Raw genomic sequence first — 11,093 nt, 5'->3', positions numbered from 1 at the left:
GTAGGATTGCAGTTCCTCTCACTGCCAGGGAGACAGGCAATCATAAAACTCTCTGTTGGGTCACTGGCTTAGAGAGAGTCATACATCTTAAAAGAACTCTGGAAAGGGAGCCTTTAACTGATATGACTAACTCCGGTTACTAGTCAGCCCTGTGACCTTCACCCAGCGATTCTGAAAACCAGGAATCCAGCGATTCTGGATTCCTGTTTTTCAACCGGAAAGTGAGAGGCTTGGATTATTTGATATCTGAGGTCTCTTGCGCTTTGACAGTCAACAGTCCAGGTGGCTCTGTGGCCTGCGAAGGGCTGAGCCCTGGGAAGTGTTGGTGTGGCCACCTTCTCCTCCAGTCCCTGCCTGTCCCTGCCTGCCTGTCCTGCTGCATTCACCCTGACGTCATCCCCCTGTGGCCAGGAAAGCAAATCGTACAAATCAGTATTAAAAAATGCTGCTCAAGTCTCAGGGACCATATAAATTTGCACAAATACTGCCACCTACCAGTGCCCAGCTCCTGGGATCATGGTAGCTGTGCCCATGTTTGGTGGTTCTCCAGGTAGAGATGGATGGGGGTGGCGGGCTTAACTCTGAGGCTCCTTTGGTAAGTGAGCAAAGGCTCTATCTCTGCCCTTTCCTTCTCCAGGAGAATTGTCTGTGTGTCAACCTTTTCTATATGAATCTTTCTATATAGGATCTAAAATGCAGGATGCTGGAATGAGCTGCATTGTCCAAAGGGCAGATTCTGAGACCCGCTTCTCTCCCAGCACACTTGCATTTGTACCCTAAACTTTACCCGTTCACATGCCACTTTCATGAATTTTATTATATCCATCTACCACCTGCTCTGTTAGGTACTTAGATTTTTACTTAGGCTCATCATAAGCAGTAATTTCCATGAAATCATTACTTTGCTATATACCAATTGCATTTCAATACGAAGTAAGTAATAAATAAATAATCTCTAAGGGTTTTCTTGGTATGTCCTGAATTTGGTTTCTTAGGGCTGCTGTAACAAATTACCACAAGCGATTTCAAAATTGATAGGGAGGCAAAGCTTCCCGTGTCTTTATTTTTTTAAATTTCATGTACAAATGATCTAAAAAATTTTAATTGTCAAATTTGCTTCCATAGAAAGTCTTCAAAAGTAGGTCAGGCACCACTCAAGGTCCTGGGAGTTTGCAGGCACAGTTTAGAGACATAGTTCCAAGCTTCTAGCAAGCATGGTCATCCCATCTTTCCCCCAACCCTTTTCTGTCTTATTCAGAGAGAGATGGATTGGTGAAACAAAAAAGTGTGGAATTTGGAATCAGATGGAGAGTCATTAAATTCTGATGCTGTCATTTATTATCTCTGTGACTTAAGCCAATCACTTAACTTCTCTAAGCCTCATTTTCCTTATCTATAAAATGGAAATAAGTGTCCACATTATTAGGTTGTTGTGAGAGTTAAACACACACACCACACACACACACCATTCCTAGCAATTGTCTTGCATATAATAAGTGCTTAAAAGTATTAGCTCCATCTTTTCTTCCTTGCTGCCATGAAAGCAGCATTCAGAATTACTTTGTCTGTTCTCTAATTTCCTTCTAGGTTATCAGGAAACTTACATTCTGTTTCTAATACTCCCTGGACTAACTCTCTGCTTCCTTTCCTTGATTCCTTCATCTCTGCCCCCCTTTTAATGATTCCTTCCCAAACTCCATCCTCGCTCTCATGCCTCCATGTCTCTTTTTTCAAGCAGTTCCCACTTTCCATCTGCCACAATTTCAGAGATCTATGCCCTGTGAAGGAACTGATAACTCGGAGGAGAGCGTGGGTCATAAAAATTCTTACTTCTTTTTCCTTTTCATGATGTTTCGATAGTCCTTCTTGTTTATTTGCTTGTTTAAATCATGGTCTTCCCAAAAGCATGGAGAAATTTGTGTTATCTAATGCTATGGAAAAATTCCTGGACCACAGTCTTATTAAATTCGTCAGACATTTTTGGAGCATCTGCTATATGCCAGGCAGTGCCCCGGGCACTAGGGAGATAAAAATAAAGAAGACAGAGTCTCTGCCCTAAAATGCTTACAGACCAACCAGGCAGACAGACCTATAAACAGCTACTTTGAATATAAGTGTGCCTTGTGAGGCTTCAAACAGTGCACATGAAAGAATTCCCTGTGCTCTTTTGGTCATGAGATTGTCTTGCACTGGCCAGTCAAAAGGCCCTCCTTGCCCACAGCCCCCTGCTGAGTGAAGAGCGCTGTCTGCTCCCCTGAGCAGAGCTCACTTACTCTGCTTCGTGTGATGGGTGTCCACATTTTTTTCTTAGGTGCCCATCATCTAGCCACTGTTTGAGACTCGGTGAGAGGCAGAGCCCATCTCCCACTGATGAAGCCTGAAAGGCCGTATACTCCTTCCTGCTCTCCCATCACCACCCAACCCCCATGCAGCTGGGGTGAGAGTATGTGACCTAGACTTGGCCAATCAAATATACCTTCCTTAGACCTGGAATTGGGACTTGGTCACACAGGGAACTGAGATGAGGAGGGCTCTTTCTGGCAGTGATTGCAACAATGTCCAGTTTCCAGGGCCAGCAAGGGCAGGGGGACAAGCAGTGAGATCTGGTTTCCAGTGCCCAGGTGTCAGTTACAAGTTACATCTCCTCCTGTTCAGTGATGGCAGTAGTGTCTGCTCTCAGCTAATTTGGAGGTATGATTTGGCTGTGATTCTGGCTTCTCAGCCTCCCTTTGTTTCTGTTCATTTTCTGAGCCTCTCTCTGAAAATCCAATATCCTTTCAATAAATTTTTTTTCCCTTAAACCAGCCAAACTGATTCTTAGCAAATAAGAGTGCTTTGGCTGAGGCCTGGTACTAAGGCTCTACCTCAACCAGCACAATGCTAATAAACTGATCCGGGTAACTTCTCCTTCTAGGATATTCAAACTGGAAATATGTGAGTGGGTCAGTTAGAATCCAGAACAGAAGCTAAAAGCACACGCCCAGGGGCTATGTGTAGGCTGAAATTGTGAGTAAGCAGGAGTTATGAATAAGCAAAAGTTGTGATCTAGCAGATGTCAAAGCACATGCAGAGGAGAGGAAGAGGTGGTTGGCTGACAGCTGCAAGGAAGCAGAAGCCAGAGGCATTAAGTCCCCATGATGGTGAGGGAATGGATGAGCCCCTGCTCTCCAAGCTCTAGATTTTCCTTGAATTGGAACTATTTTCCATTTTCCAAACTGCATTTCCATTTCTGTGAAACTAATTAGCCATAGCTATTCTTGGGTTCCCTTGAAATTCCAGGTTCTCATTTCAATGTATATCCTTACAATAACTTGCCTATTATTTGAGGTAACCAGGATAAGACTATTCCATATGACCAAAGGGTCCCAAAGATTACAGTGATGCTATGACCAGGACACAGGAAACAGCTGTCAAATAGTATATCTCAGAAGTCACTGACCTGCCTCTCCAAAGATGTCCTTTCTTTTCCTATCTTACTTGAAGTTTCCCAGCAGCAGAACCCTTCCTCTGGGCTGGAAAATAATGGTTTATAAGAAGTCCCTGTTTAAAATGTACTCTATTCCCTGGAGGGAAAGATGAGCCAGAGGTGTTTTTCTCTGCATTAGCCATTAGCACCTGAGCAGATTAAATGAGTTCGTTCTTAAATTTGAACTCTTAGAGGTCTGATACTTAGGAGATGAGCTGGTTATAGGGCAGACAAATCAGACACAAGGGCGGGGAGGGTGGGGAATAGATAATAGAAAATGGCGGTGAGAGGTCCCAGGGACATTCTAAGGGACTGTCTAATGGAACATTCCCACGAGGGAATGTCCTGGTGGGCAGCCAGTGTGAAGAGTGCCGGGGGCAGTGCGGCCAAAATGGCAGCAAACATTCTCACTTCACCATCTGCCTTCTGCGGCCCCGGAGTACGACCTTGCATAATTTCTGTTACCCTTCAGCTCCTACAGGAGGTGGGGCTGGGCTAAAGTGGAGAGTAAGATGGTCGTCTTGTCTGCCCACTTTGAGATTCTGCTCAGAAATTACATTAGTCGTGCCTTGGGGTTACTTGCATTCATTGCCGCAGGCTTCACTTTATCTCCTGCAACATACAGTGCCCTCTCATGGCTTGTGCAAAAGGAAATATCTATGTGTCTCACCTAGCCAGTAAATGGTACACATTCTAGAAAAAAAAAAGTGATTCTGTTAATGAGGCTTGACACAGGAAGGAACGAATTTACGCATGCTGCTGTGTTTGAAGGGAGAGAAGATGCACCGAAGCTGCTTTAATGGAAGCAGAAGTCTGAAGTTATCCCTACAGAGCTTTATTTATTTTCTCAAAGTCTAAAATGTACCTCAGGGTTTGGTGTTTTTCTTCTTCTGAGACTAGTGGGTAGAACTCTTCTCGGAGTAGCAGTGAGTCACATCAGGGTGCAGGTAGGAGAAAAATATTAATGCTAGGGACCCATCTTTTCTTTCTTAGATGCTGGGGGCTGCGTTTGCCCATCAGCTATGTTTGTGTGGCCAAGTGACTTACTGTGGGTTATAAATCAGTGCTGAGCAATGTGAAAAGCAGATGGGGAGTTGAACGCATCCTCCACATCTCTGTCTTGTGACTGGCTGAAGTCCATGTGCAATTTTGAAAAGGATGTTTGAAAAGGATATTCATCATTTCAGATTGCTCCGTGGGAGCTTTGCAGTTCATAATGTGCCTCTTAGGTACTTCTCAGAGATGGGCTTGCCTTGACGCGGTTTGTAATTTCATAACAGCAAAAGGGCAACTTGGGCTGTTAGGATAGAAAAGCTAATTTTGAAAGAATTAGCAAGAAATAGGGTTGGGAGGGAAGGTGAAGGCAGGGAGCTAAAGGGGTTTGAAATATTTGGGCTGAATTCTATCCCATAGTGTCTGTCACTGGGAATTCCCAGTGTCTGACAATAGCTTTGCTCTCCATGCCTGAGTCCAACCCTCAAATACTGTTGGGAAAATCTACTTAGGCATGAGCCTTCAGGTGATGAAAATATACTTGCTCTTGTGGAAAAACAGTTAAAAACCCAGAAGTATAATAGTTTAACAATACTAGAGTTGATCATCTGCAAGAAAATAGAAAATCGTTACTGAAATGGTTCTGAGCCAAACACATCTGCTCTATTCTTTGCCTTATTTTGTGGCTTTGCTCGGAGGAATCCTCATCAACAGTGGTGTGAGTGATGTGAGCAGTGGCTGTGAGTGGTGTTGACTGTCAGGCGGAGAGTTGGTGTATGGGCACCACCTCCCCAGACATCCAGGTGAAAACAAATCAGCAATCAGCAGCCTGGGAAAATATGCATCTTGAGCAAATGTGCTCTAAAGTCAAAAAGAGAAGAAAACAGAACTGGATCTGATTCTTTCAGCACAATAAATATGAGCAGAGTATTATGTGTGCAGAATAGGAAAGCATGAGATTTCCACAAACCCTGCAGGGGAAGGGGAGTGAAGAACAGCAGACCCAATAGGGCTACTATTGCAGAGTGGGCTATAATTTTCATATGTTAAAAATATCTTTTAGAAAACCCCCAGAAGTTATTGCTATACAAAGTACATGTTACAAAAATCGGGAAGAGTTGCTCCAAAACTATAAATATAGTAATTGTATTTTCACTTCTTACATTGATAGTCAAGGCAGATAGGTAGAGAAAGCTTTCCCTGAATAGTGCCTTGCAGTCTAAATTTCATAAATACGTTCCATTAGTCAACACATCTTTTTTGAGCGCCTCCCGTGTGCCAGGAACTTGTCCACAGTCGTGAACAAGATAGACTTGAGCTGGAGTAGATGGTCATCATGAAGATGTCTGAGAAAACAGACCTTGCTGGACATGCTGTGGTCCTGGTACTTCCCCCTGTGTCCCCCCATAACAGTGTGCAAACACTCCCATCTTGCCTTTCTTGTTTTCTCTCCTTTTTTTCTTAAAACAAATTTTATTTCCCATTCTCTTGCTGTCTTTCTCTTGGTTTTCCTTTTCCTACTTCACCATGAACTTCCACTTAACCAATTCTCCAAACCAGTGGCCCTACAGCTTTTCACAATTGATCATCCACTCTTTTTTTTTTTTTTTTCCCACAGAATGTGATTTATTTTTCCTCTATGCATATACCATATTTGGGGGAAGGAGGAGGAGAAGGGAGCCCATATTTCCCTAAAAATAGGCAGTATACATTTCTTAAATTTCTTAACGTCCTCTTAGAGCCACATGATTTTTGAATTCTGGTACTTGAGTAAGTATGAGCTAAATCTGATGACATCCTGTTTTTTAATTTATTACTGTTCCTTTTTCTGTTCTTTTCTTTCCTTTTCAGTTATTGTCACTACCTCTTGTGATTGTTCATCATTCACTCTTTTTTTTTTTTAAATTTATTTATTTATTTATTTATTTTTGGCTGTGTTGGGTCTTCGTTTCTGTGCGAGGGCTTTCTCTAGCTGCTGCGAGCGGGGGCCACTCTTCATCGCGGTGCGCGGGCCTCTCACCGTCGCGGCCTCTCTTGTTGCGGAGCACAGGCTCCAGACGCGCAGGCTCAGTAGTTGTGGCTCACGGGCCCAGCCGCTCCGCGGCATGCGGGATCCTCCCAGACCAGGGCTCGAACCCGTGTCCCCTGCATTGGCAGGCAGATTCTCAACCACTGTGCCACCAGGGAAGCCCCATCATTCACTCTTGTCCTCACTTCTCTCCTTACCCCTCTGAGATTTCACGGGTCCTCACTTCAGTGAGCTTCAAACTCGGTTCCCATAAGGTACAGGAAGGCTTTCCAAGAGAGAACTTGTGCAAATGATAGTTTTAAGGAAAACTTCAACTTCATATTGATTATTTTTCTTAAATTGATCCCCCTGAGAACTCACAGGCATTTCTAATACCCCTACTCCTACTACACATGAGAAAGGCATATACCTCACTGATCCCAAATCTTACTGTGGAAAATAATAATATAATCGATGGCCTATATTTGATATAATTTAATCTAGAAACAAGTAAATTCACCTATGGATGAAATAATTAGAAAAAAGTGTCCTCCTTTACTTTATTAAGAGAAGAACTTTCAATAAAATATTAGTTTTTATGTTTAATATTTATAAAATTTTAAAATAAATTTATGTTTTGGTAAAAAGCTTTAATATATGAAAATTTTTGTCAATTGTAAATTGATAATAATTATAATAGTAATTGATCTCGAAGAAAATTTTTAACACTTAGAGCCTTATGCTCACAGAAAATGTAAACTTATATTAAAACTTCAGTTTATAGACAGTTGACCCTTGAACAATGGGAGGGTTAGGGGCACCCTCCCTCCGCACTGTCAAACGTTTGAGTTTAACTTATAGTTGGCCCTCCTTATCCACTGTTTCTGCATATCTGCAGTTCCACATCCTGGGATTCTACCAACCCCAGAACCTGTAGTACTGTCATATTTACTATTGAAAAAATCTGTGTGTAAGTGGACCTGAGCAGTTCAATCCCATGTTGTTCAAGGGGTCAACTCTATATATTTGTTGCAGAGAAATGAAGGTGATGAATACAAAACTTGTGAGTACAAAAATACAATATAAAATTTAGTTGCCAGGGAGGATACATAGACTGGAAGTACAGGTTCAAATAGAAAGGAAGATGTAAACTGTCAATTTAAAAAGCACTTTTATGTATTTTTAAATGAATGATGGTGGGAAACAAATTTATATGGTATTAAAATTCCTTGATTACTGCTATAGACTGAATGTCTGTATACCCTCAAAATTTATAAATTGAAAACTAACCCTCGGTGTAATGGCATTTGGAATATTAACCAACCACCCTCTGGCATTGAATCAGTTACTCATCTGTGGTGTTGGTTAGACAAGGATAAGAGGGAGAGAGGAGAAAGTTTCTGATCCCTAGAAAAAGCCATACCTTGAAATTTCATTGGGAAAAAATGAGCACAAACTGCACAAACAGAGCAAATCAAAGCACATCAATGTAAGCAAACTTATTCTGTAAATGGCCAAATAGTACCTATTTTAAGCTTTTCAGGTTGTATGCTGTAGAGTTTTTGTGACAACTTCACCTCTGCTAAGCAGCCATAGACCATATGTAAACAGATAGGCCTGGCTGTGTTCCAATAAATCTTTATTTATAAAAGCAGACGGTGGGCTGGATTTACCCAAATCCTGGTATAATATATGATCCATGATCCACAAGAAGACTGATGCTCTATTGGGCAGTCGCTGAATCTCGAAGTTACCTAAAGGGAATATTTGCCTCACATTGTCAAGATGCAGACGTTTGGCTTGATCCTTTGACCTGTCACTGTAGGCTAAGATTCTCAAATCTTTTGGAGTCCTCACAGCATGGCAGCTGGCCTCCCCCAGGTTTTCTGAGAGAGAGCAAGGAGAAAACCACAATGCCTTTATGAACTATTGTAAGTCACACATTGTCACTTTTGTTACATTCTGTTTGCTAGAAATGAGTCATTAAGTCTGATCCTCAGAAAAGAAGAAATACAGAAGGCCAAAAAGCACATGAAAAGATACTCAACATCGCTAATTATTAGAGACATGCAAATCAAAACTACAATGAGGTATCACCTCACATCAATCAGAATGGCCGTCATCAAAAAGTCTACAAATAATAAATGCTGGGGACAGTGAGGAGAAAAAGGAACGCTCTTACACTGTTGGTGGGAATGTAAATTGTTACAGCCACTCTGGAGAACTCTATGGAGGTTCCTTAAAAAACTAAAAATTGAGCCACCGTATGACCTAGCACTCCCGCTCCTGGGCATATATATGGAGAAAACCATAATTCAAAAAGATACCTGTGGGACTTCCATGGTGGTCCAGTGGTAAAGAATACGCCTTCCAATGCAAGGGATGAAAGTTCGATCCCTGGTCGGGGAACTAAGTTCCCACATGCCATGGGGCAACTGAGCCCGCGTGCCGCAACTACTGAGCCTGTGCGCTCTGGAGCCCGCGTGCCACAACTAAAGAGCCCACGTGCCACAACTAGAGAGAAGCCCACACACTGCAATGAAAGATCCTGCATGCCACAACTAAGACCCAACTCAGCCAAATAAGAAAAAAAAGATGCATGTACCACCCCCCACCACCGCAATGTTCATTGCAGCACTACTTAGAGTAGCCAAGACATGGAAGCAACCTAAATGTTCATTGACAGAGGAATGGGTAAAGAAGATGTGGTATATATATACAATGGGATATTACTTAGCCATAAAAAAGAATGAAGTGATGCCATTTGCAGCAACATGGATATACCTAGAGATTATCATACTAAGTGAAGTAAGCCAGACAGAGACATATTATCATATGATATCACTTATATGTAGAATCTAAAAAAAATGATACAGATGAACTTACAGAAATAGACCCACAGTCATAGAAAACAAACTTATGGTTATCAAAGGAGAAAGGGCGGGGAGGGATAAATTAGGAGTTTGGGATTAACATATACACACTACTATATATGAAATAGATAACCAACAAGGACCTACTGCATAGCACAGAGAACTATACTCAATATTTTGTAATAACCTATAAGGGAAAAGAATCTGAAAAAGAATAGATGTACATACATGTATAACCGAATCACTTTGTTGTACACCTGACACTAATACAACATTGCAAATCAACTATATTTCAATAAAAAAGGTCTGACCCTCAGAATTCACCTGTTGAGGGGAGGATTGTCAGAGAATCTATGGACATATTTTAAAGCTACTACCAAGTTGTTGTGATGTCTTGTTTTGGTTGATATGTTTTAAGAAATCCCACATATATACTTGGAAAATGGAGTATTTTAATAACCTTTTCAGATAGTTTGTGGCTATTCTTAGATGTGACACCAAATGCTGGTTTCTGAAAAGTGAGTTGCATTATGGAATCTGAAACCATATCCATGAACTTTTCAAATTCTGTTACACTAAAATTTATTGGTTTATTTTGTACTTTAAATTGATATTTTACCCATATATTTTATAATATGATGCATTTTGTAACATGATGCATTGGTCATTTGGAATATTGATTCACTGAATTACGCAGCTCTTTCAAATGTTGACATATTTCATTACACAATGTAAAATGTTATATTTGTTAATGTTACTAATCATCAGAAAATTCTTTGAGCATTGGAAAGCTGCCAAGCTTACACTGGCAGATACAATTTTTCTAAAATTCTAATTTTCACTGCAAAGCTTGAATTTTATCCTTGGCAACAAAACTGTCAGTTGTTTTCCTTGAAGTGATAGTCTCACTGGTTCATTGTTGAGAAAATGTCTGCCAAATACCCAAGTCTAAATAAACATGATTCTCTACCAATTCAAGTAAAAAATGGTATTCTGTGAAAAAAGTGGCTAGTTTAGCTCACAACTCGAACAACCATCTAAGTGCTTCTTTTTGAGACAACCATCATACTTCGGTATGTAGTAGAGGTACTTTTTGCATACTTCCCATTTCATCAAACAGAGTATAAAAAATGATATACATCCAAGGGCCTACATTTAATAAAGTTAATAATTTATATTGCTTCATAACAGTCATTGTAAGGTGAAACTCTTCTCTGGTTTGTTTGTTTTTTTTTTCTCCTACCAGTAAGTGGCAGTGAAGTACAATGTACATTATGGTAGCACACTGATTTCACATTAAACTAGTACATGATACTGGTACAGTTTGGGGCCACTGCCTTGATTTGTGTTCAGCCACCAACAGTTTTACCCATCGTTGCTTCTGTACCATTGATGCAAAACAACGCAATGAAAAAAGGCAAATAATGTCTTAGTATTATTATGAAAATAGTTTTGAATTTTCAAATATTCTGCAAGTGGCTTCAGGGACCCTCAGAGGTCCATGGCCCATACTTGGAATACTGCTGTCCTAAGGTGTTGGCTAATAGCCAGTTTCTCCTGAGAAAGTCAATGAGTCTTCTCACAAGCTTTAACCTTGATCTTTTATCTCCCTGTCTCCACCCCTCGCCACCCCTTCCCACCCCCATCTCCCACCACCAATGCCTTTACCCATTGGGCTGAGCAGTTGTACTTCTTATCTTGGGAGAGACTGTCTTCTGACTTTTTAAGTTTTGTGGAGAATATTAGAAAAAGA

Source organism: Balaenoptera ricei, chromosome 18 (assembly GCF_028023285.1).
Source record: "Balaenoptera ricei isolate mBalRic1 chromosome 18, mBalRic1.hap2, whole genome shotgun sequence".
In the NCBI taxonomy this organism is placed as follows: Eukaryota; Metazoa; Chordata; class Mammalia; order Artiodactyla; family Balaenopteridae; genus Balaenoptera; species Balaenoptera ricei.
This window is presented reverse-complemented; position numbering follows the sequence as displayed.